Raw genomic sequence first — 22,758 nt, forward strand, 5'->3', positions numbered from 1 at the left:
ATAAACAAAAGCTTGAAACTACTCAAATAACCATCAAATGGTGAATGGATAAACAAAATGTGCTATATCCACACGAGAAAATATTATTCAGCCATAACAGAAGGAAGTACTGATCCATACTAAAACATGGATAAACCTTGAGAACATTATGCATTCCTTTTCTATGAAATACGTGAATAAGCAAACTCACAGTGACAGAAAGAGGATTAGTGGTTGCCAGGGGCTATGGGAAGAGGAGACTGGGGCACCATCGCTAAATAAGTGTGGGACTTCCTTTCGAGGTAATCAAGATGTTCTGGAACTGGACAGTGGTGATAATTGCACAACACTGGGAATGTACTGCATGTGACTAATAGTACATTTTATTTTATAATAAATTTTTAAAGCCACTCCAATTGTCAATGGGCTCAGGCATTTAATGGAAGTTAATGAACCTGGGCAGGTGTAGGACTTGGGCAAACCGTAGTGCAAAGGTACCTCTCAGAGGGGCCAGCCATGACACAGCTCCCAGGGGGAGCTGTCGCGCGGCAGACTTGGGCCCATTGCTGCCAGATTGCCAATGCTTCAAGAAAAGTAACTACTTCTCAAACTTTTGTGTACATATGAGTCACCTGGTGATCTTGTTAAAATGCAGATTCTGATTCAGTAGGTCTATGGGGAAACCTTAAGAATGTGCATTGTTAACAAGCTCCCTGGTGAGACCACTAACCACACTTTGAATAGTGAGGGTCCCATTCACAGGTTCTCAAACTTGGCAGCACGTTGCAAGCCTCTGGGGAGTTGAAATAACACATGCTTAGGCCCTACCCACACAGACTCTGGCATCGTTGGTCAGGGATGGCATCTGGGCATTGGGATTTTGTAAAGCACCCTCCCTACCCCCCACCCCCACCCCACACCTAGATAAATCTAATGGGCAGCAAACTTAGAGAACCAGAACCCTAAATGACCCTTCTAGACTCGACACGGCTCTAAGTGTCTCTGAGGCTATGCAATATTTCTAAGGAACAAGCTAACAATTCTCCACCAAGGAAACCTGTGGAGAATCACTAGCCCCTAGAGCCTCCTCCCCAACAAAGCACTCCAAGCTTGAATAGGGAAGGGCTCAGCCCAGATGCTGCACATGCCCTGGGATTTTGTAACCCTTGCCAACCGCTTTGGTCTCCTCTTACAGGTCACTCCCTCTCCTTTGTTTCCCTGATCTTTGTTAGCAAGTTTCGTGTAACTGGGCCTGAATTGTTAGCTGATGCCTCAACCAAGCTCAAAGGAGACTCCTCTTTTAGAGAAGGAAGAGGAGTGCATGCCCTGATCCGTGCGTCTCCCACGGTGATGGGGGCTACAGGGCCTGCCCAGAGCACAGCAGCGTGAGTCATCTCCGTGGGGGCACAAAAGGAAAGCAGGCGAGGAGAATAGACCAGTGGATGTATTCTTGCCTCTCCCCATTCAGTCTCAGGGAAAACCTGTGACTACATCTTCCTGCTTTGTCCCTCTCTCCTCTCCCAGACGGACTGTGATCCTGGCTGAAAGAGGGGTAATTAACGAAGCACAGAAAGAATGGGAAGCCCTAACCCAAGCCTGAAAAAGAGCAGGTAGGTAAGAACGGAAGCCAGGAAGCGGGTGAGAAACTTGGCAGTGTTACCTGACTTGGCCTCCTCTCTGAGAGCATCACTGGGGCTGCTCATGCCGAGACGACAGGATGTCAACGTATCTGTCTTTATTGTCTAGTCAATAGTGCATGTGTGTAGCTTTCTGTTTTATTTCTATTTTCCCTGAGTCCCTGGGGCTTGGTGCCTTAATGTGGTCACTTTGAACATCATTGGCATCGCTTCCCGATAGGAACATCTGGTGGGAAGGAGCAAGCCACGGGGAAAACTGTCTGGGATGAGGCTGCAGGAACTCGGAAATCGGGCTGACCCTGCTGAATTCCGCGGCACTGATTTAGTGATCCAGGAAACACCGTCTCTTTTTGCTGCGACAGACTAGGCCAGCACTCCTGGAGAAACTTCGATTTCAACCTCCCTAAACCAAAAGACAGAGAGGTTGAGGCAAAAATGTCATATTGGAAATCTGATCAATGAAATGTCTGTGTGCCTGCAAAAGGGTTTAAGAAACATCTTAAAGATCTATATGAATTTTCTTTCCAAAAACAGTAAGTGGGAAGGTGCAAATGGTTCAACTAAGATGGGGCCGAGGGGAAAAAAATTACTTTCGGCACTGGAAGCCAAAATCCTTTGTCACTCATGCACCCTCCCTACTCTGCACTCCCCAGAGCCTGAACACAGCCCAGTGGACCTTGCTTCTTACTGCCTCTTCCAGGAAGCCTGTCCTGACTCCCTCCTCTGGCTGCCTGTGAACTTCATACATGCTGCTGCGGTGGCACTTACCACACCAGAGGTGATCCCTACCTTCAGTCCTCACTAACTAATCAGGTCCTTGAGAGCTGGGACCGTCTGATGCATCCCAGTATCTCCAGGGCCCAGCACAGTGCCTGGCTCAGAGTCACTGCTGAGTGAATGTTTGAGGAATTAAATAGAACGATAATACCAAATAAGCCTAGCTGTATGTCTCACCAGCGCTGAAAACTCGAGGTCCAAAGCTGAACCCTACTGCCACCTCCCATTCACTAGGAGAGCTATCCACCCGCAAGGGGAAAGAATACTCTACTTCGGAACAGCCTGTTGCATTATTGTCTAGCTTTGGCCATTGCTTTCTGCAAGAACAATGGTAACAATAATAATAGCAAACACTTACATTGTGCTTGTAGTTTCTGAAGCATTTTAAATGTATTCACTAATCTAATGTTTATACCACTCAATGAGTATTTTCACTCATCCCAGTTTAGCACTGCTTTTTAAAAAAAAGATTTTATTTATTTATTTTTAGACAGAAGAAAAGGGAAGGAGAAAGAGAGGGAGGGAAACGTCAGTATGGGGTTGCCTACCGTGAGCCCCACAATGGGGATCTGGCCTGCAACCCAGGCATGTGCCCTGATTGGGAATTGAACCAGTCAACCTCTGGTTTGCAGGCCGGTGCTCAATGCACTGAGCCACACCAGCCAGGGCCTAGCATTGCTTTTTTTAATTTTATGTTTTTAATTTATTGTATTTTTCCATTACTACTTATTACCCCTATACCCTCTTCCACCTCCACACAATCACCACATCACTAATCCCAGTTTATAGGTGAGACCACTAAAGCACAACGATGTTAAACAATTTGTTCAAGGTCATCAGCTAATCAATGCCTGGTTGAACCGAGCTTAGCCCCAATGTCAATATTCTCAAGCACTAAACTGTAAGTCTCTAAATTAGAACAAGTCTTCCTCTTGCTTCTTCTGCTGGTGCTTGTTCTACCTGAGTCAGTGTAGAGCTGGAATCAGAAACCAGGTCCTTGCAACACTCTGCGTGGCTAACCAAGTGGCTTGGAACCAGGAGGTGGCCTGCCTGCCTGACACCCGCTGCCAGAGTCGTTGCCTATCTTGGGTAGGACTAGGGAGGACGAATGCAGTCTCAGGGTTCGTCCACCGGGTGGATGAGCTCCAATCCACATAGAATATAATCCACATATTATAGACTTGTGGTTTCCTGTTTTCTTATTACCCCCAATTGGGGTTTTCCTTTCAATTACCTTTGTAGTAAGTATGGTTGCAGATTTCAACCACAAACCACTTATATTTTATGGACAAGCACTTCCTCTAATAGTTACACTGCTATTGAATAGATGAACTGTTTATCACCAGATACATGTTTTTTCACAATTTCTATAATGTTTGGGTGGTGGCTGAGTGTTTGTGGCTCCCATTCCTTCTCTGGTTCCACTGCTACTGGCTTAGTTTAGCCCCCGACGTCTCTCATGACCACAAACTGGTCTCCCAGCCTCCAGGCCGACCCCTTCTAACCCATCTCCCGTTTGGCCTTACAGTTTCATCTTTCTAAAGCACAGCCTGGACCATGCCATTGCTCCGTTCAAAAACCACTTGTGTGTAGCTAATTCAAAGTCTCCATTGCCTGGTTCCAGCAGCCCCTTTGGGAGGAGGTGGGGGATTACCTTTAATGAATCCTCATTGAATTTTATGCTTTAGCCAAACTGGACAGGTTTGCATCTTCTAGACCTGTCCTGAATCCTGTACTTCTGAGCTTTACTCACACTGTTTCTCTCCCCACTATTCTTTTATCCATACACTCAGTCATTTTTTTCATTTGTATATTCACAAATGAATACACAAAGCACTCATAATAGGCAGTGTCCCCAGCCTAGTTAGGATTTAGTTCACATACCATACTTTAAATTCACCCATTCAGAGTGTACAATTCAATCATTTTAAGTACAGGGTAGGACAGAAGTAGGTGTATAGTTGTTCATATGAAAATAATACGATATTAATGAATAGCAACACAAGAATAAACTCTGTCTTTTGCATACTCTCAACTGTAACCCTACTTTTCCCCGCCCTGTGCATTCATAGAGTTGCACAACCATCACCATAATCGATGTCTCAACACCCCAGATGCAGCAGTCATTCCCCATCAAACCCTCTCAGCCCTGGGCCACCATTAATCTGCTTCTGTCTGCATAGATTTGCCTCTCCTGGACATTTCGTATAAACGGAATCATGCAATAGGTGGCCTTTAGTGTCTGCCTTCTTTTACTTTGCGTAATGTTTTCCGGGTCCATCGCGGTTGTAGCGCATACCAGTATTTCATGTTTCTATTGCCAAATAACATTCCCTTGTCTGGCTATACCATACTTAACTCACCCACTCATCAGCCAATGGACATTGAGTTGTTCCCACTTTTTGGCTGTCATGAATAACGCTGCTATGAACATCCGCGTGTAAGATTTTGTGCGGACATGTGTTACCATTCCTCTCGAGTGTAAACCTAGGAGTGGAATTTCTGGGTCCTATGGTAACCCTCTGCTTAATATTCTATGGGACCACCAGATTGTCTTCCGGAGTGGCTGCACTATTTCACATTCCTACCAGCAGTGTCTGAGGGTTTTCATTTCTCCACGGCTTTGCCAAAGCTTAACTTAGTTTCTATCACAGCTGTTAGTCGATGAGAGGCAGCATCTCACCGAGGTTTTGACTGGCGTTTCCTTAACGGTGACGTTGGGCATCTTTTCACATGCACATCGGCCATTCGTGTGTTTTCTTTGGAGAAATGTCTATTCAACTCCCTCATCCATTTTTAAGTTGGGAGAGTTGTCTTTTTATTATTGAATTTTAAGTGTCCTTTATATATTCCAGATATCCAGAGTTTTGAATTATTTATGCTTTCTATATTTTCTATACTTTCTAAATTTTCTACAATGACCATGAACTACCTAATTAAACAGAATGCATAACCAATATGTGATATCAACATATATGAAAGTATAAAAATTTTTCTAATCAAATGTATGAAAGACATTAAACTGGAAAGAATGATTCATGTGTTTTGGCTTGGGTTTCTTTTCTTTCCTTTTTTTTCAAAATCAAGATCCATTTTGGAGGGATGGAGCTATGGGTCAAATATAAAATTAAGTGGGATATGTGTGTACTTGGTCATTTCAGTTAAAAAATTCTGTCAGGGTGTTTGGTGAAGTGATCTCCTTCTGCATACATGACCTCAGGACCATGTCCAACCTTCACTGCCCTTGGTTTTCCATTTCCGTAGGGTCAGGCTCTCTTGAGAAGGGTCAGTGAAAAACTACCTGAAGGCCTTGGTGTTCCATAAACTTAGTAGGAACCAGCATATGATGAGCCTGATAGAAAGATGCGATTTGAGATGACAAGAGCAGAAGCAGTGTCGGCCTGAGGGCGGTGTTCCTCTCGCTGTTTGGGACTGTTCAGACCACCTCTGCCGCCTGTGCCCACTTCTGGATGCCACCGAGGGCATCTGAGCCCCGGTGGCCAGATCGGACGGCAGGGCCAGGAGCCCTATCACAGGAAGAAAGTGCCTGCGACCAAGATTTGGGGACAAATACATTTTGTGAAACATGCAGGTGGTGGGGGGTCTGGAGGACAAAACGACCTTTAGATGCCCTTGCTGGGCCTGGGATCTGATGGTTTATACACAGGGAGGCCCGTTCAGAAGGGTCCTGACCAAGGTGCCCCACCTGCAAAGAGCAGAGGGGCAGCAGTGGGTTGCCAGGCCTCCATGCTCCCACTTGACTGGAGACCACAGCGGCCCACGGGCAGGGCTCCCTCTCACCTCAGGTCACCAGACCCAGGGCCAGCTCTCGTGGCCCCACGTCTCCCTGGAGTTGAAGACGGTCGTGACAACAGCACCAGAGTCTCAGCCGGGGCCCACACTGCTGGGACAGGGAGGCATCGAAGCTCTACAGGGCAGCAACTCCAAGCTGTCGTGGGGGCCCAGATTCCAATGAAAACAGATGAAGCACGTTGGGCACGTGCCTTGTAAATGCACGGAAACAGCTTCCCTTCCACAGATAAATATGTTGAGCCTATTTTCCGTACGACAAATAATTTGATCTTTTATTTTTCCTTTTTGACAAAGACCAGGTAAGAAAAACATTTTGATGTTTGTTTTTGTACGAATAATGATGATGATGATGATGATGATAAACAGCATATGGGCGATGAGAAATGGTGTTGCCAGCCATCCTTGTTGGCCGGGCCACAGTGGGGAGCTGAAGGGGCAGCTGAGACGGGGCAGAGCCAGGCCCCACAAGGCCACAGCTTCCACTTTGATCAACAGGAGACCTGCTTCCATGGCCTTTGTTGAGATTATCCATAAGTCATTGTTAAAGGGAAAGCGCTTTATTAACTCAAGGAAGTGGAAGGAACTTAGAGCCCTACAAGGCTAGGCTCAAAATTTGGAGCAGATAATTGAATCTGTGTGAGCTTTTCCTCATAAAACTGGCTACTATACAGACCTGTTCTTTGTATGTGAAATTAGAAATAATGGCACACGTTGAATGCCAAGCAAGAGAGACCGATGCCAGAAGGGGTAGCTGTTGTTGCTACTACTGGTAACCAGTAGAGGGCACCAAACGATTCCAATATGAACCCGGTTTTGTAGCCTGGCCACTGTGCAAGGAAGCAACATCTACCCAGTAGGCAGGTTTGCATACAAACATGCACACCACACTCCTTTTTTATTAGGAAGTTATAAATTACACTTTACACTGTACTATTCACTGTGTGTGTCAGGGGGGCCAGGGGAATCACCTATTAACAAAAGCAGGTTGGGGTAGTGGAAAGAGGCCCCAAAGAAGGCTCCTAGCAGGGGTTCTTGTCCTTGCCCTGGTCTTCATGCTGTGTGACCTTGGACAAGTCTCTACCTACGTCTGGACCTCTTTTTGAAGCCCAAGAGGGTTGGACCAGGTACTAAGGGACCTTCTGGCTGTCTGTAACTAAGATTTGGAGGCAAATACATTTCATGAAACATGCAGGTGGTAGGGGGTCTGGTGGATAAAACGACCTTTGGATGCCCTTGCTGGGGCTGGGATCTGATGATTTATACACAGGGAGGGAAGCCACGTTCACTTAATCCCGGCCTCACAAAGGAGCGAGCTTGGTTGTTGGGTGGTGGCCGTGTTTTTCTGCAAGTGCACACGATGCTTATCATCTTTTGTGCCGGTTGATGGCGAAGCCACATAGACCACCCAGCCTGACAAAGAAAGGAATTCTTGTCTACAGTTGACAGCCCTCAGGTTGACGGCTTTCCATTTGCCTCGGAGGCTGTCACTCGCAGAACAATGGCAGCGAGCAGGGTGGCTCTCACCTGAGACAGGCACTGCCGCCAGGAGGGGGAGGAGGCAGGCCGGGCGTGGGGTGGGGGTGGGGGTGGCTGCTGTCTCTCCTCCCGGGATACACAGGGCAAAGCAAGAGCACCCCCATCTGCAGCAGACCCGCTGGGAGAGGCTGTGGAGGCTCACTGTGCGGGTGGATGGTTGTGTCTCACTCTCCAGATTGGAAAGTGGCAAGCCACTTAAGACAGGACTCTTCATTTTAAAAAGTCGTAATGGATTACTGGTACACACAAAACATAAACCAGTCTCCAAAGCATGATGCTGAGGGAAAGAAGCCAGACACGAAAGAGTACATGCTGTGTAACCCCATTTCTAGGAACTTCTAGAGCAGGCAGAGCCAAGCTACCGTGGTAAACCTTAGGGCAATGGCTGCCTCCTCATGAGAGGGAAAGGCTGGCTGCCCAGGGAACGTGGAGGAACCTTCTAGGGGATGGAGACATTCTGCGTCGTGACTGAGCGCTGATGGCGTGCGTGTACCTAAGTGGAAAACTCTGAACCGTGCCCTTCAAAATCAGTGTGTTTCACTGTTCAAAAATTACACTCCCGTAGAGTTGATAAAATGGAATTGCAAAAAACGTTTAATGACTTCTCATTCTCAAAATAAATACATAGTCACACTAGAAGACACAGAAAATGCAGACTTAAAAAAAAAGAAATAAGAATCATTCATAATCCCATCACCCAGAGGTACACATGGTTATCATCTTGACACTGATAGCGCCAGGCCTTTCCTTTTACAAAAATGAAATCACGTAAGTTTGTAACTGGCATTATCATTAATTTATGTAGGCATTGAGTTGGCAATATAAGTACATGGTTAAAACTTCAGTAGGTACAAAAGGGCATAAATTAAAACCTCAATTTCTCTCCCAGTTCCTCTCCCCAGAAGCGATCACTCCCCTCATTTATTTGCACGTTCTCCTGAGAAGCGTGACGCAGTTACAGCCGTACGTGCATGGCAGTCCTTGCGGGGAAGGTGGGAGCCTGCTGCACACATGATCTGCACCTGTAGCAACCTGTGTTTTTAATATAACAACAGGAATAACTTCTCATGTCAATAAAATTCTTCTACAATGTCATTTTAAAAAAGATTTTGTTTATTTATTTTTAGAGAGGGGGAGGGAGAGAGAAAGAGAGGGAAAACATCCATCAGTTGCCTCTCGCACACCCCAACCAGGGACCTGGCCCACACCCCAGGCATGTGCCCTGACCAGGAATCGAACCGGTGACCTTACAGTGTGTAGATTGGCACCCAACCCACTGAGCTACACCAGTCAGGACTACAGTGTCATTTTTAAGTAGACATTTGACTGAAGTAGAATATAGAAAAGGAAATATGCAAAAATTTTAAGTCTAAAGCTCAAAGCGTTTTCATAAATTGAATCTGCTTTTAGATTCAGTACCAATATGAAATACTAGATCATTTACCAGCATCCCAGAAAAGCTTCCAGACCCTCCTACTTACTGTCTCCTCCTCCCCCAAAGGACCCACAATCCTGACTTCTCTATTCCTTCACTCAGCAGAATTCGAACAGGATTAGTTCATGTTGCAGTATATAGCAACAGTCGATAAATACTTGTTGCCATAGAGTGTTCCTTTGTGTAAATACATCACAATTTGTTTACCCCTTCTGCCGTTGATGGGCGCGTGGGTTGCTGCCAGGTTTTGGCTATCACAGCTGCTGTGAACGTTCTTTAGATGTGTTCTGGGGAACATATGCATACATTTCTGTTGCATACATGCCTAGGAATGCAGTCGCTAGGTCATGGGGTACGCATCTGTTCCGCACTGGTCCAGAAAACATGGGCTCCGAAACGGCCACACCAGTGTACACTCTGCCCCGCAGTAGGAGGGGGTCCATCGCCCTGCGCCCTCACCTACCAAATCAGTTTAAATGGATGCATCGTATTCCACCGCACAGACATGCAATCCTTTATTCACCTGTTTCCTGTAGTTCGGGGGTTCCTGGCTCCGTGCCAGACACACTGGTGCCCTGATAAAGCTTGAGGACCCCTTCTGAGAGTGTGACGTAGTGACACAGAAACTTCATTACTAACACACCGATAACATCTAGCCCCTGGCCCAGTAATCACGGCAACTCCGAAATTCCAAAATGAGCATGAACATACGCATGTTTGCTGACCTTTGGTGCTGCTTTTCCTACGCAGGACACACCTCAGCTTTCACCAGATTTTAAAATCACCTGTTTATTTTCAAATTTTAAATACTCCTTGTGTACTAAAGATACGAATCACCTGTGTGAAATGTTACAATTCTTTCATTTATCAGCTTTGACACTTTAGTTTTTAATAACAGCTATTTGGTTTTTAAAATAATAGCTTCATTGGGAAATAATTCACACACCATAAAATTCACCCTTCGAGAGTATGCATTTCAGTGGTTTGTAGTAGATTCCCAGGGTTATGAAACCCTCACCACCATCTGATTTCAGAACGTTTTTCACCACAGAGGGAACCTCAGGTCATTGGCAGTCACTCTCCCAGAGCCATCTCCTACACCGCCAATCTCTCTGCATTTCTCCTCGGGACAGACTAACAGGGGCCGCCCGCTCTGCCCACACCTGGACATGCACACGATATGCACGTGTACGTGGTCTTCCAGAACTGGCTTCTTCTACTCAGTGTAACATTTTCAGGGCTCATTCGTGTTGTGGCAGGTGTCAGTATGCCATTCCTTTTCATGGTTGAATAATATTCCATCATGTAGCTATATCATGGGTTTTTATCCATTCATCAGTTGATAGATATGTGTGTTGTTTCTACTTTTTGGCAGTTATGAGTAATGCTGTTACGGGCATTCATGTACAAATTTTTATGCAGGCATGTATTTCATTTCTCTTAGCATATGCTGCACCTAGAAATGGAATTTCTGGGCCTCATGGTAATTCTGTTTAACATTTTGAGGAGCTGCCAGACTATTTTCCAGAGTAGCTGCATCATTTAAAATTCCCACTAGCAATGTCTGAGGTATTTATGGGTTTTTAAAATTTTATTTATTTATTTTTAGAGAGAGGGGAAGGGAGAGAGAAGAGAAGAAGAGAAACATCAGTATGTGGTTACCTCTCACGTGGCCCCCACTGGGGACCTGGCCCACAACCTAGGCATGTGCCCTGACCAGGAATCGAACCAGTGACCCTTTGCTTCACAGTCCACACTCTATCCTCTGAGCTTACACAAGCCAGGGCTGTTTATGTTTTTTTTTTAAAACACATACAATGTTAAAATTTTGCATGGTAAAATAAAGCAATGTTTTCTTTATGGTTTCTGTCTTTGACCCATTCTTACACAGGCTCCTGCCATTCCAAAATAATAGAAATAGTTTCGCATATGTTATTTTTCTTTCAGTATGTCTATGTTCCTCCTTTTTGTAATTAAAATTGTTAAACAACCACTTGTCATTGTTATCAATGTCATGCAAAGCCAGGGCTCCCCGCTCCTCCTGCCATTTTGGTACACTTCTTAATCCAGGTCTGTCTGCTTTACAATCAGTGGCATTTCCCCCAGATTCTGACTTCAGTTAGTATTCAGAGGTGTGGTTAATTGTTACTGGACTCTCTTGTTTCTTCAGAAGTTTTTTAAGGCTGTTTTTGCATACTTCTAATCAGATGCTTTTTTTTTCCTTTTTGGCATATGATGTTTCAAGAAAGTGCTCATTTGAATGCATTTTCAGTGCTGTACACATTTTATCGGGACCGGGGAAGGCTATGCACGGTGTTCTGGATGCACTTCACTGCCTTCGCCCCATCCTCCCCAGCTTCCGTTGCCATGGGAACGCGTGGCAGACCTGGGTCTGGGGGAAGGCAAGAGGCTGGCTGGGTACGCGGCGAAGGGACTTAGGGAGGAAAGTTTGGGAGCCTGTAAGGAAGGAACGTTCCTGGGGTTTTCTGGCCTGTCCCCTGTGTTTTTTTCTCGATTTCTCCGCCACCTTGGAAACAGAAAGTAGACCATTTCCATTCGTAATGGCATCACCAAGGCTCATGTTTCCAACATTTCATAACATTTTTATTCTGTTTTCTCCGTACTACAATCCAGGGTTCATCAGCTCCATTTTACAGATGACGACACAGAGGCCCCGAGAGGGAAAATGCTGAAATCCCGAGACTCGGACACTGCAGAGCTGCATCTCAACAGGCCGGGAATCCTGACTCCAAGCCTCGAAAACCCCTGTTGGGAAAGGAGAGAGGTCAAAGGTCCGGGATGTGTACACAGACAGCCTGCGACAGGAATGCGAGTTTTTGTGGTTTGGGTTTTCTTCCCCCGTTCTACGCAGGCTTCGCATGCCAGCAAAGGGTGTGCGTCTGTGTGCTGGGGGGTGGGAGGCGGTGAGTCGCAGGGTTGCGTGGCATTCCTGAGACGTTTCATAAGAGCCCAGAGCGCCGAATCCGTGGTGAAGCTCACAGGCCCGTCCGGGCCCTGCTGCCCCACCAGTGTGCAGCTTCTGGCCTGGAAGGAGACGAGACCTGACCCGATGTGGGCACATGGCTGCCGTTCCTGTGGCGTGACTCGCTCAGTGGTTTATTGGGGTCTGTACGTGTGTGCTTCAGATTCGTAAAAACACCCCTCTTGTGACAATAGAGAGGGGCACGCTCTGCTTCGGGGGCTCACAGGGGCTCTCTGGGAAGAGCGCGTCTTTGCGCGCTGCGACCCTGCCCGTCTCACTGTGACTCAACGCGAAGAGTCCTTTGCGGCGGAGTAAGAAGATTTTTCTGGTCAAATGTTCTGAGCAAATGCTACATATTCTCCACACCCCACTTGGAGATTCGCAATGAGAATTAATATATTTGAGACCCCAAGAGGTGGGGCAAGGACGAGGCCTGCTGGATACTTAAAAGTGAGGGTTACCTAACATCTCCCAGCACTGAACCTTTCCTCCCCGGTAACCTTCAAGGCTGCCTGCCAGACAGCGGCTGCACGGAGCCCGGCATCGCGTAGTGTTTGAGCAAGGCCGACTTTTTCGAGTCTAAATAAATGCAGGTTAAATTCTATTGAAACAAACTCCGAGGATCTGCCCAAATTCTTTCACGTTTATGCTGTGCTTTTAAGTGTATCAAATATTCCTAGTTATAACTGTGCTATTTTTGGAAGCAATGTTTTTCGGGTCACATAGACATTTTTACTGTGTGAGAACCTTATTTATTTTGACCAACGCGGAAACTTACTTAACAAAAGTTCAGCGTGAAAATTTACAAGACTCGAGTTGTATGCCGCAGTGAAACAGGAGGGGGCGTGGAAGCAGGGGCCTCTCCGGCGAGCACAGCGGTTCTGCGGCCTCGGACTAGTTCCAGGGCTTCTAACACGGCGACGCCACGGCCCCGCAGAGCCACCCACCGCCCCAGCGTCGTGTGTCGCCCACTGGCTGCCATCTGCACACGGTCCTCTGCCACCAGGTTCGTCCAGGGATCAAATCCCCGCAGCCGTCCCAGGACATGTCTGCCAGTTTAACTTCAACGATAACTTCTTGTCCGTACATTTTTTTAGCTCGGGAGGGTGGCTTCGCTCATGGTGTCCACTGAGCAAACTCAAAGATCAGAAATTGATTTTACTGCACTTTCACCTGTGTGGCACTTATTGGCTCCTTGGCATCTCTACTGATGTTCATAAAACATCTTATTTTCACATTTTTCCAGTATTATTAATTTTTATGGAAGTTGCATATGTAACTTCTGTGAAAAATAAATGGATTTCTCCTTTGGGACATTACAATACTTTTAAATTGAATCTTCTTTTATTATAAGAATAATTGATGAGCCCTTCTAAATGTTTAGGAAATGTGAAAAAGCAGAGTAAAGCCCAGCATCTATTCTCTCCAATAAGCCACCATTCACATTTTCACCAAGCTTTTTCTTCTGTGCACATACACTTTCTACGTGGTTGAGATCCCACTTTGCAATGTTGCCTTTCCCTTGATTAATGTGACATTAGAGCAAGGCTGTTAGCATCTGTTTTTAATGTGAGAAGAAAGAAAACATTTTAAGACCACATTCTGCCTTCCGAGAGAGGCTGGTGGTTTTGATTGTTTGGGGTCCAGAAGAAGAGAGTAGGCCACTCCTCAGAGGGTGCAGAGGCGTGCGGGGCTGTCTTCGGTGTGACCCTGAGCACCGATGGGGTTGCGTCTGGGCCCCCACTCGGGGCCCCCTGCCAGCTCCTCTATGCCCAGATGCTGCGCCCATCCCTGCCCTTGGGCAGACTTAAGTCAAAGGACCAAGGGTAAGCAGAAGAGGGAGAGAAAATGAAAATAAATGACCTGCCCTCAACCACCACGTTTCGCTTTTCCTTTCCTGCCCAGTTGCTGACTGTAGTAACAATTGTGCACCACTTTGCACTCTGAACTCAGAGTGAAACGCACAGCCGGATGCAGTCCTGGAGAGAGCCCTCTACAGGGGAGGTGCTGGGGCTCGGGGGGCTCACTGGTTCGGCCAAAGCCCCTCGGATCTAACTGTCAGTGACAGACCCGAGTCCCAGCTCTGGTCTCTGGCCCCTCCCCGTCTCTGTGCAGATCTGCACCCCTGCTTCCAGGCAGCTCTAAAAAGCCGTGCAAAATGTCAGACAAGTACAGCTGTCCCTGCCTGTGTGGACCTGGAAGATAATTCAATCCAACAGAATTAATGGGCTTATTACAAAGTCCCACTAATTCCTCCGTCAGCCTCTCTGAGCTCTCGCTCCTGGTGCTCTGTTGCCGGGTTTGCATCTGCGGCTGACAGACGCTGCACGTTCCGAACAGAAAACACGCAGGGCTGGGAGGTGGCTGTGGTTTGCGTAACGGCCACAGGTGTTCTGGGCTGCCTTTCTGCTTCACCCCTTTTACGCTTTGCCAGACAACAGAGACAGGACAACGAGGACTGGTTTACTTCCCTGAGGCTTCACACACAGCCGGGGGACCTGCTGCTGGGCAGCTTCCGTCGGCCTGGCCATGATCTCCCTGGGAAAGCAGGACTCTCACCATTAAGCTCTGAAACTGGGGGTCTGGAGGGTAGTTTAGGCTCAATTCTGAGAAAAGAACGATTTTAAAGGAAAATAAAAAAAAAAACAGAGTGAAGTTAAAAGAGCGTTCTAACCAGGCCACGCGGGAGACTAGAGTTGTAGTTTGCTGGAGACAACCAGAGAATAGTGAGGAAGGAACCAAATTGTTTGTGTTTGCTCCTTAAAGCAGGTAAACCTCACCGAGAAAGGCACGCCCTTTGCCGTCTGGCATCACCACAAGTAGATATATTTGTATATATTGTATATCTCGAGCCAGAGGCTAAGAGGGCCCCAGAGGGAAGCTTTCCATCTTTTATTCTAATCCCTCAAGTTTTCCAGAAAGACTGGGATGGGAGACAAATCATTTTTTAGTCTGAGTCTCAGTTTCCTCACCTGTAAAGTGAAGGATTTTGAACACACAACCCCTGAGGGTACTTCTGGTGTAAATCCCATTATTTTTTATAGAATTCAACTTAGCAGCATTGAGCACATCCTACAGCAGGCCTCGTTCCCAGCTCTGGCAGTGTGTAGGACACATGTTTCCCGCCCAAAAGGAGCCACTGTTCCAGGGGTGGAGCGGGGCAAAGGGACCGGTGGGGAAGCTTGCAGCACAGAGCCACGCTCCGCATACACACGGTGCGGGAGATGCAGGGCCAGAGGAAGATGGAAGGAGAGAGTCCTTCCAGATGAAAAGACGAGGAAAGACGTGGAAGAGGTGGCATTTGAATGGGTCTTGAAGGATGAGAAGGGTCTTAACACTGGGAAATGAGGAGAAAGGAATTCTAGGCAGGGAAGAGCAGGAGCAGAGGCAGAAAGGTGGGAAGAGCGAGGCCAGTCCCCGCAACCGTGAGATGGACGCATCTGGGACGTAAGGCCGGAGCAGGGGCGTCATTAGGAGGCCTTGGACGCTAAGGCAAGGGATGTGTAGTTCATTTGGTGGATACTGGGTGTTAGGGTGGTCAGTGACACAGGCTATGAATGAATTCACAAAGAGAAGAAAGTGTACAGGATGAAGTTTTTACTCACTCTCCAAGCAAGGAGAGGAGCGTGGTGTGCGGAGATACACCAGCATTGAGGGTCGGGTGCTTTGAGCTTTTATTGGATTACAATTGGATTGAAAGGGTGGGGGCTGCAGTTGTGTGACCCTGGGCAGTTGGGGCTGTGACTCGAGGCTGCAGTTTGTTCCAAAGTTATCTTCTGCCTGCGGCTGTAGGGAGCAGTTAGTTCTGTTCTTGCTTCCAGGAATTTCCGGTCCTGGGGACAGAAGCTCAGAGGAGTGAAATGGCAGTCACGTTTAACAAAGTCACAGGCCTGCTCGGCAAGTGGTGCCACAATAGCAAATGGGGCGGCTTTGTCCTTTCACTGGGGAGCCAATGAAGACCTAAGGCAGAGATTCGACGTCATTGGCATTGTACTGTAGGATACCAATCTGGCAGAGCGGGCATGCTGGTTCTCCTAAAGGCCCCCGGGTGGTAGATGGGGGTCCTGAGATTAGAACCACCCATTCTGACTCACAAGCTTGTGCATATAACTCTCCATAGAAACACTCCCGGTGAGCTTCAAATCTACAACTGCTGGGTGCAGACACCGGTGCCCCATCCAGGGAGACACTTTGGGAGAAAAACATCTGACAGGAAGGGGTGGATATTCACTTGCTCATTCCTTGGTGTAGGCGGTCGAATGGTGGTCCCCTAAGATATGTCCACATCCTGATCCCTGCTACCTGGGAACATTTCCTTATATAGCAACGAGACTAAATATTACTTTCTATGTCAAAATAAGTGAGTAAGTGAGTAAGGATCTTTCGAGGAGGAACCTGCCAGGAGGATTGTCTGGGTGAGCCCTACATGCTATTTCTCACATGTATTCTTGTAAGACAGACACGCAGAGAGGAGGAGGAAGCCATGTGGCCACAGAGATGGAGTGATGGGGCACAAGTTAAGGATGCCCAAGGCCACCAGAAGCTGGAAGAGGCAAAAAGTCTCCCAAGAACCTTGGGAAGGAGCGTGGCCCTGCCACACGTGGGGCGCAGGCGCCTGGCCCCCAGAAACCTGGAGAGGACACGTTTCTGTTGGTAAGCCACGGAGCCTGCGGGAGTTTGTCACAGCAGCCACAGGAAACTAATATCAGGTTGCCTTTTGTTATTGTACATTTAATTAATAATTCATTTGAATTGGTATTCCATGTGTATGGTTCAGATTTTTAAAGGGTAAAGGACATTTGCTGAAAAGAAAATCTCCCTCCTTTCCATGCCCACGAGTCGCCAGTTTTCCTCCCCAGAGGTACCCACTGCTCCTGGCTTTAAATGGCCACTTAATCCTGTGTGTGTGTGTGTGCATGTGTGTGCGAGAGCACACATGTGTGTGCATGAGACTACAGAATTTTGTGTCTTACCCCAGAACAACCTGGAAGGCAGCGTGTGCTCACGGGGTCATGCAAACAGACCCACCCCGGCTCACTGACTGACCCGGTTCAAACTCCACCCCAGCGCCAACACTCCTACAGAGACTCTAGGCAGGCTCCGCAGCCTTGGGAGCCTTGGCTTTCTCCTCTGTGCGACGGGGGTCACCACTGATGTCTCCCACCTCTAGGACCGCTGGGAGGGCTAAGGAGACCGTGTGGGTGAAGCTCACAGCAGAGGCCAGCACGCGGCTGCACAGGGAGTTCCCATCGGGCGAGTGAACGTCGCTGCTGCTGGGGGGCCTGCCGGCGGCCTCTCAGCTCAGCACTGCTCCACTCGGAGCCAGCCAGCCAGTCTTTGCCGACCCACCTAAGACAGATGACTGCATTCCTGTCGTTCCGGGCTTATATCTGACTGTCTGTGGTATCTTCTTAAAGAGTTGATGGAAGACCAAGGTTATGTAACATCAATAAGCCACTTTTTTAAACTCCTAAGAGAAAATAGTGAGCCAAAGAGGGAAGCAGACGGGCCTGGGCTGCAGAGACGGGATCCTGGCCTTGCCCACACTGTTCCCTCCCTCGCAGTGACCTTTGGCCCAAGCACAGAACCTCCAACAGCAAGTGTGCGCTGGGGTCTCTGATGGGACGGAAAGAACATGGGAGTCAGTGGGTTCGGACCCGCTTCTCCTTGCTGCAGCTTTGGCCAGGATTCTTCCATGTGATGAGCCTCATATTCTTTATCTGTGAAATGAGGACAGTGCTCTTTCCCTGCCTGTCTCAGCGTCGTCATGTGCGGCACGAAGGAGGAATCAGGGGACCAACTTGCACGTGACCTACTCCGTCCCATCCCTTATCTTACACCTGAGGAAAAGGCAAGCTACCTGCCCCAAATTACCCGATGAGTCAGTAGCTGAACTGTGGCTGGAACTCAGCCTTCATGAGGTACCCCTTTTCTCTTACGCAGACTGAAAGGATGCAAGTGATAAAAACCATACGATGCTGTGCAAATGTCATCTGAGGTCACTCGTCTTCATGATGGGCCGACCTGGGTCTACCTGTTTCTTTTCCTAAAGTTTTATCCAAAATGGATCCAATGCCCTGCCTTTTGGCCTCTGAAGGAGGGTGTGGGTATTTGACTGCCCCTGCAACCGTGGGCCTCGGGTCCCATCCCCTCCTGGCAACAGAGACCCCCACCCACCCCTCTGCACCCTGGACCAGGAATGCGGGGAATTAGCCTTGTGCATGAGGCCACTTGACCTTCTGCAGGGTGACACGGTGATGGTGACAGGGTGCACGGAGCCTTTTAGTGGCAAATGATTCTTACCTGGATTGGGTAAACATTCTTTAAACCCACACATGACTCTCAAATATTTGTCTCCCTGACTTGGACTTTATTCTTTCCAAGTTGTATGAAACTGAAAAACAACTTGGGAGGTTTCTAATAAACATTTACCACAATCCAAAATGTCATGCCTCCTCTCTTTTTACCTGTCATTAAAAATGAAACCACAGATAATGCCATCTGGAGAAAGAAGGCTGTTTACCTGGAGTGGAGGGGGGGGGAGTGCTATTTGAATTAGGAACAAGCAGAGAGGAAATCTGGCCACGTTACTCTCCAACCACTGAAGCCCCAGCCCCCTACTTCCCTCTCTTGTACCTAGAGACGCCCAGCACAAACAGACAAACAGCAGGATTTTAAGGAACCAATCGGTTTTCACTGAAAACAAGTTGCACAGGCTGGAATGAAATGCTAACCACATGGAGGTCTCCGGGGAACTATGTACGTCCCTTTTCCAGTGTATTTTCCAAATTTCATATGTTTTCATGTGACTAACTAGCATCCTTTCATTTCAGCTTGAAGAACCCACTTCAGCATGGTGATGCTTTTTCAAACCCAGCTTTTTGGTTGCAAAGTGATACTCTCCCAACTCTCGCGCTTCCTTTGTATTTATTGGTTGGTGTTTTACTATAAGCAAGAGCCCTTTCCTCTTCGCTGTGTACTCATCCATTTATTATTGATCTGTTACTTATCAGGACAGATTCATAGATCCCAATTTTTTCAGTGGTTTATTATTCCTTATTTTCTGAATTAGTTTGATGTTCAAATTATTCCATCACTGGCTGGAGGGAGCCTCATCATGCTGACCCTCGCGTCCTTCTGACACTCCCCCCTCCCCCTGTCACCATTGTGAGTGCTGCCTTGCCTGCCGCACAGGGTGCGCCAGGCTCGCCCTGTGAAACACAAGCACGGGGAGTCAAAACAAAGAGAGTGGGACTCACAGTTCAACACAGGGGGTCGTGTGTTGGCAACGAAAGGTGGGTAGTAATTTAAAGGAATTATTCTAAGTGTTTAACACATAAAGAAATGCGCATGCAGAGCAAAAAGAAAGGACTACAAGAAAATGCTAGAACACAAGGAGAAACTCGGTTGGCACCGTGAGAATATTTTTCATATTGCCCTTTTTTTTCCTGTATATTCCAGATTTTATGTGATGAGAAAGTATTATTTTTAAATTGGAAAAAAATATGTAAAAGATTTTTTCTTTCTAAGGATAATGGAGTGGGCCAGCTCGGAGAACATTACAAAGGGATTACCAAATATGTGAACAAACACTAATAAAAATGTACTGAAACACACCTTCATCATCCTTCACCACACTATGGAAACACAGCGCTGTGCCACAGCCCAGTACCGAACCAGGTCTTACCAAATCGGGTTCCCGGCCTGCTTCTGCCGCACACTCCGGAGTAACTTCGGCAAATCACCGTCAGCTCGGGCCTCAAAGTCCTCACCTGAAAAAGGAGATAATTTCTTCCTGTGTCAGCAACGGAATGAGACCCAAATGAAACCATGTGTATAAAAATTCCTTTAAAATGCTACAAAGGTAAATAGTTTTCTTAAAAAGTTTTTTTTTAATGTTTGCTTACAGCTTTATGGAAAGGTTAAATTTTTAGCAGCTTCCTTTTAAATGGACGTGAATGGCAGAGAAGCCCCTGGGATTCCCCCGGAGCCGGCTGGTCTCTAACCCTACAGCCTGGGCAGCACACTCCCCTGGGCTGCACCGTAAGTCAGGGCGGGGGACTGTGTGAAAGGGATTCGTGCGGAAGCGACCCCAGGCGAAGTGGTGAGGACATGGGGAAGCGGGGACCAGAAAGGAGAGGGCCGGCAGGGGCAGGGGTCGCACCAGCCCCTTGGAGGGTGACTTGGGGTCGCCCTGCGCGGGAGCTCTGTGAGAGCCGCAGCCCGGCGTCATCCTGGTCAGGAATGGGAAGCTGGAGGGTTCATAGCTCTGTACCCGTCTATTAATGGAACAGGGACTGGAGTGGGCGGCCTCCCAGCACCTGCCGCTCTCCCGTGTGCAGGCGAAGCGGATTCCAGCACTGGAGGACAGGCCTCTGGCAAAGAGATGCGGATACTGGCCGCAGGCGGGCCGCACAATGGCGGAGCGATCGGAGTGGATGCGGGCAGAGCACTGACAGCATCAGCCGGACGAAGGCTGGACATTCACAACAAGGAAATAAAGGGAGAACCAGCGGGGCACAGAGGACAGGCCTCTGGGAGGCACGGCAGAGCCGTGCATGGGGGCGGGGCCCAGAGAGGGAAGAGACTTGTTCAGGGTCTCAGGGGAGGCAGCCCAGATCCCAGCCGAGGTCTGTCTGGGTTAGGTCCGTCTGGTCTGTCCAAAGCCTGTGCGCCCTCTCCTGTGCTGTGTCGCTCACTGCACTGGGACTAATGCCTTTTCTCTGGAGGGCCACCCATAAGAAACCCTTACTGGGCCACAGAATCTTACAGACGCCCGGGCTTCAGAAACCCCAGAGTGGCCGTGGTGTCCTCAGGATGGCTTCAGTGGCCCTTTCTCCACGGTCACCTTTCTGTTCTTGAATTTGTCCGACACAAGGCACCAGGGTGGATTGAATCATGACTTTCTGAGTTCTAAAGAGAGACGCCCATGTCTCAGATACAGGGTGGCCCATCTCCTGGCTGCGAAGACATTATTAGCGATTAGGGGAGAGTCAGTTAGATAAACAGGAACCTTCCCAAACAAAAGACCCTGTGAGATCATTTGCTTGTTTTTCCTCTATTGTACTTAAAGACAATTTCCCCACATCCTGCTTTCTGAACACGAGCAAACACATGAAGGAGCCAGACACACAGGAGCTCAAGTCACACAGACCTCACATCTAGCTGCGGAGCTGCGGTCCAGAGCCCCAGTTCCATGGCCAACCCTCCCACACACCTGCAGAGGGATCGTGGGTAAGACACACTCTTGCCATGTCTGAGCACACTCATTCATGGAGTGGCAGAGCCACGCCTGCCCCATAATGCTGCTGTGAGGATCTGTGACCTGTCTACAGGGCTCATACAGTGTCAAGGTCAAGGCAACACGTGAAGGCAACTGTAATCCACATCTGTTCTACTGCAGGAGTTTTATAAAACCACATGCAGTCCCTCCCCTTTCTCATGATCATCAATCCAGCATCCACAGATGCCCAGAGTCAGCACATGAGTTTGCAAGGCCTCTGGGCAGTGGGACCAGGTGACGTGAACCCAGGCACCTTCCTCACAATGAAGCAACAGGACTCCAACGCCCGGTGTATTTTCTTCTAGGTGAGTCTAACAAGCTTCATTATTGTGTCTGCTTTTTCAGAGGAGAAGCAAACAGAGGCTCAGCAGGTGGCCCCCTGACCCTAGCCAAAAGCAATATTTAACAGCCTGACAGAAGAAATGTCCAAAGGAGTATAAATGACAGCGGTATTCACTCAAAACCACAGTCTGGGGTCAAAAGCCTACACATTCCAGGAGCCCCAGTGTCAGTAAGGACTCAAGGATACGTTGAAGGATATGTTACTTCGTGAGCTGTGCTCTCTGTTTAGGAGCGCGGAGACAACTAGTAGAAGAGCTGACAGAAAAACGTCCACTGGCTCTAGGAATTAAAACACAAGCACACTGCACAATAGCAAAGCCTATGAGGGTTAAGTTGGCGTGCAGTTTCTGAAATAAAAACACTCAGTGCTGATGATGATGAAGTAAAACTGGTTCCAGAAAAACAAAAACTACACAGATATCTCAAAACATAGGAAAGGTCAAGTAAATTTTGATTGAATAAAATGTGACATTCTACATCCACTAATAGCTGAAAATTTGAAAACTATACAGGAATGTAGAAAATTGCTGATATTACCTGAGAGACCAGAAGACACTAAATTGCGTGTACAGAACAAATACAACTGCCCTCAAGTATATGCCTAAGACAGAGAGACTGGGAGGAATATCACTATGCATTCCTTCTTTCCAGCCCCATCCTTTCTTAGCACGTTACAGATAGGGAAATTGAGGCCAAGCGGCTGTCCCTGCTGCTGAGAACTAGCCACTACAGTTCCTTCAAGGGTACCTGAGGGGCAGGGTGGAGGAGCCAGTGATGTATATATATATATATATATATATATATATATATATATATATATATATATATATACACACATATATATATATCTTATTTTTTTAAGGAGAGCCTTGTTAAACATTCCAGTGCACCACTGGTAAAGACTCAGGCAAAAGGGGCAGGCTGGGCAGGAGTGGGTAGAGAAAGTTACCGTAGGGAATGTGAAATGGGTCCT

This window comes from Phyllostomus hastatus, unplaced genomic scaffold, assembly GCF_019186645.2.
Source record: "Phyllostomus hastatus isolate PE091 unplaced genomic scaffold, TTU_PhHast_1.1 phas_contig_34, whole genome shotgun sequence".
Lineage (NCBI taxonomy): Eukaryota > Metazoa > Chordata > Mammalia > Chiroptera > Phyllostomidae > Phyllostomus > Phyllostomus hastatus.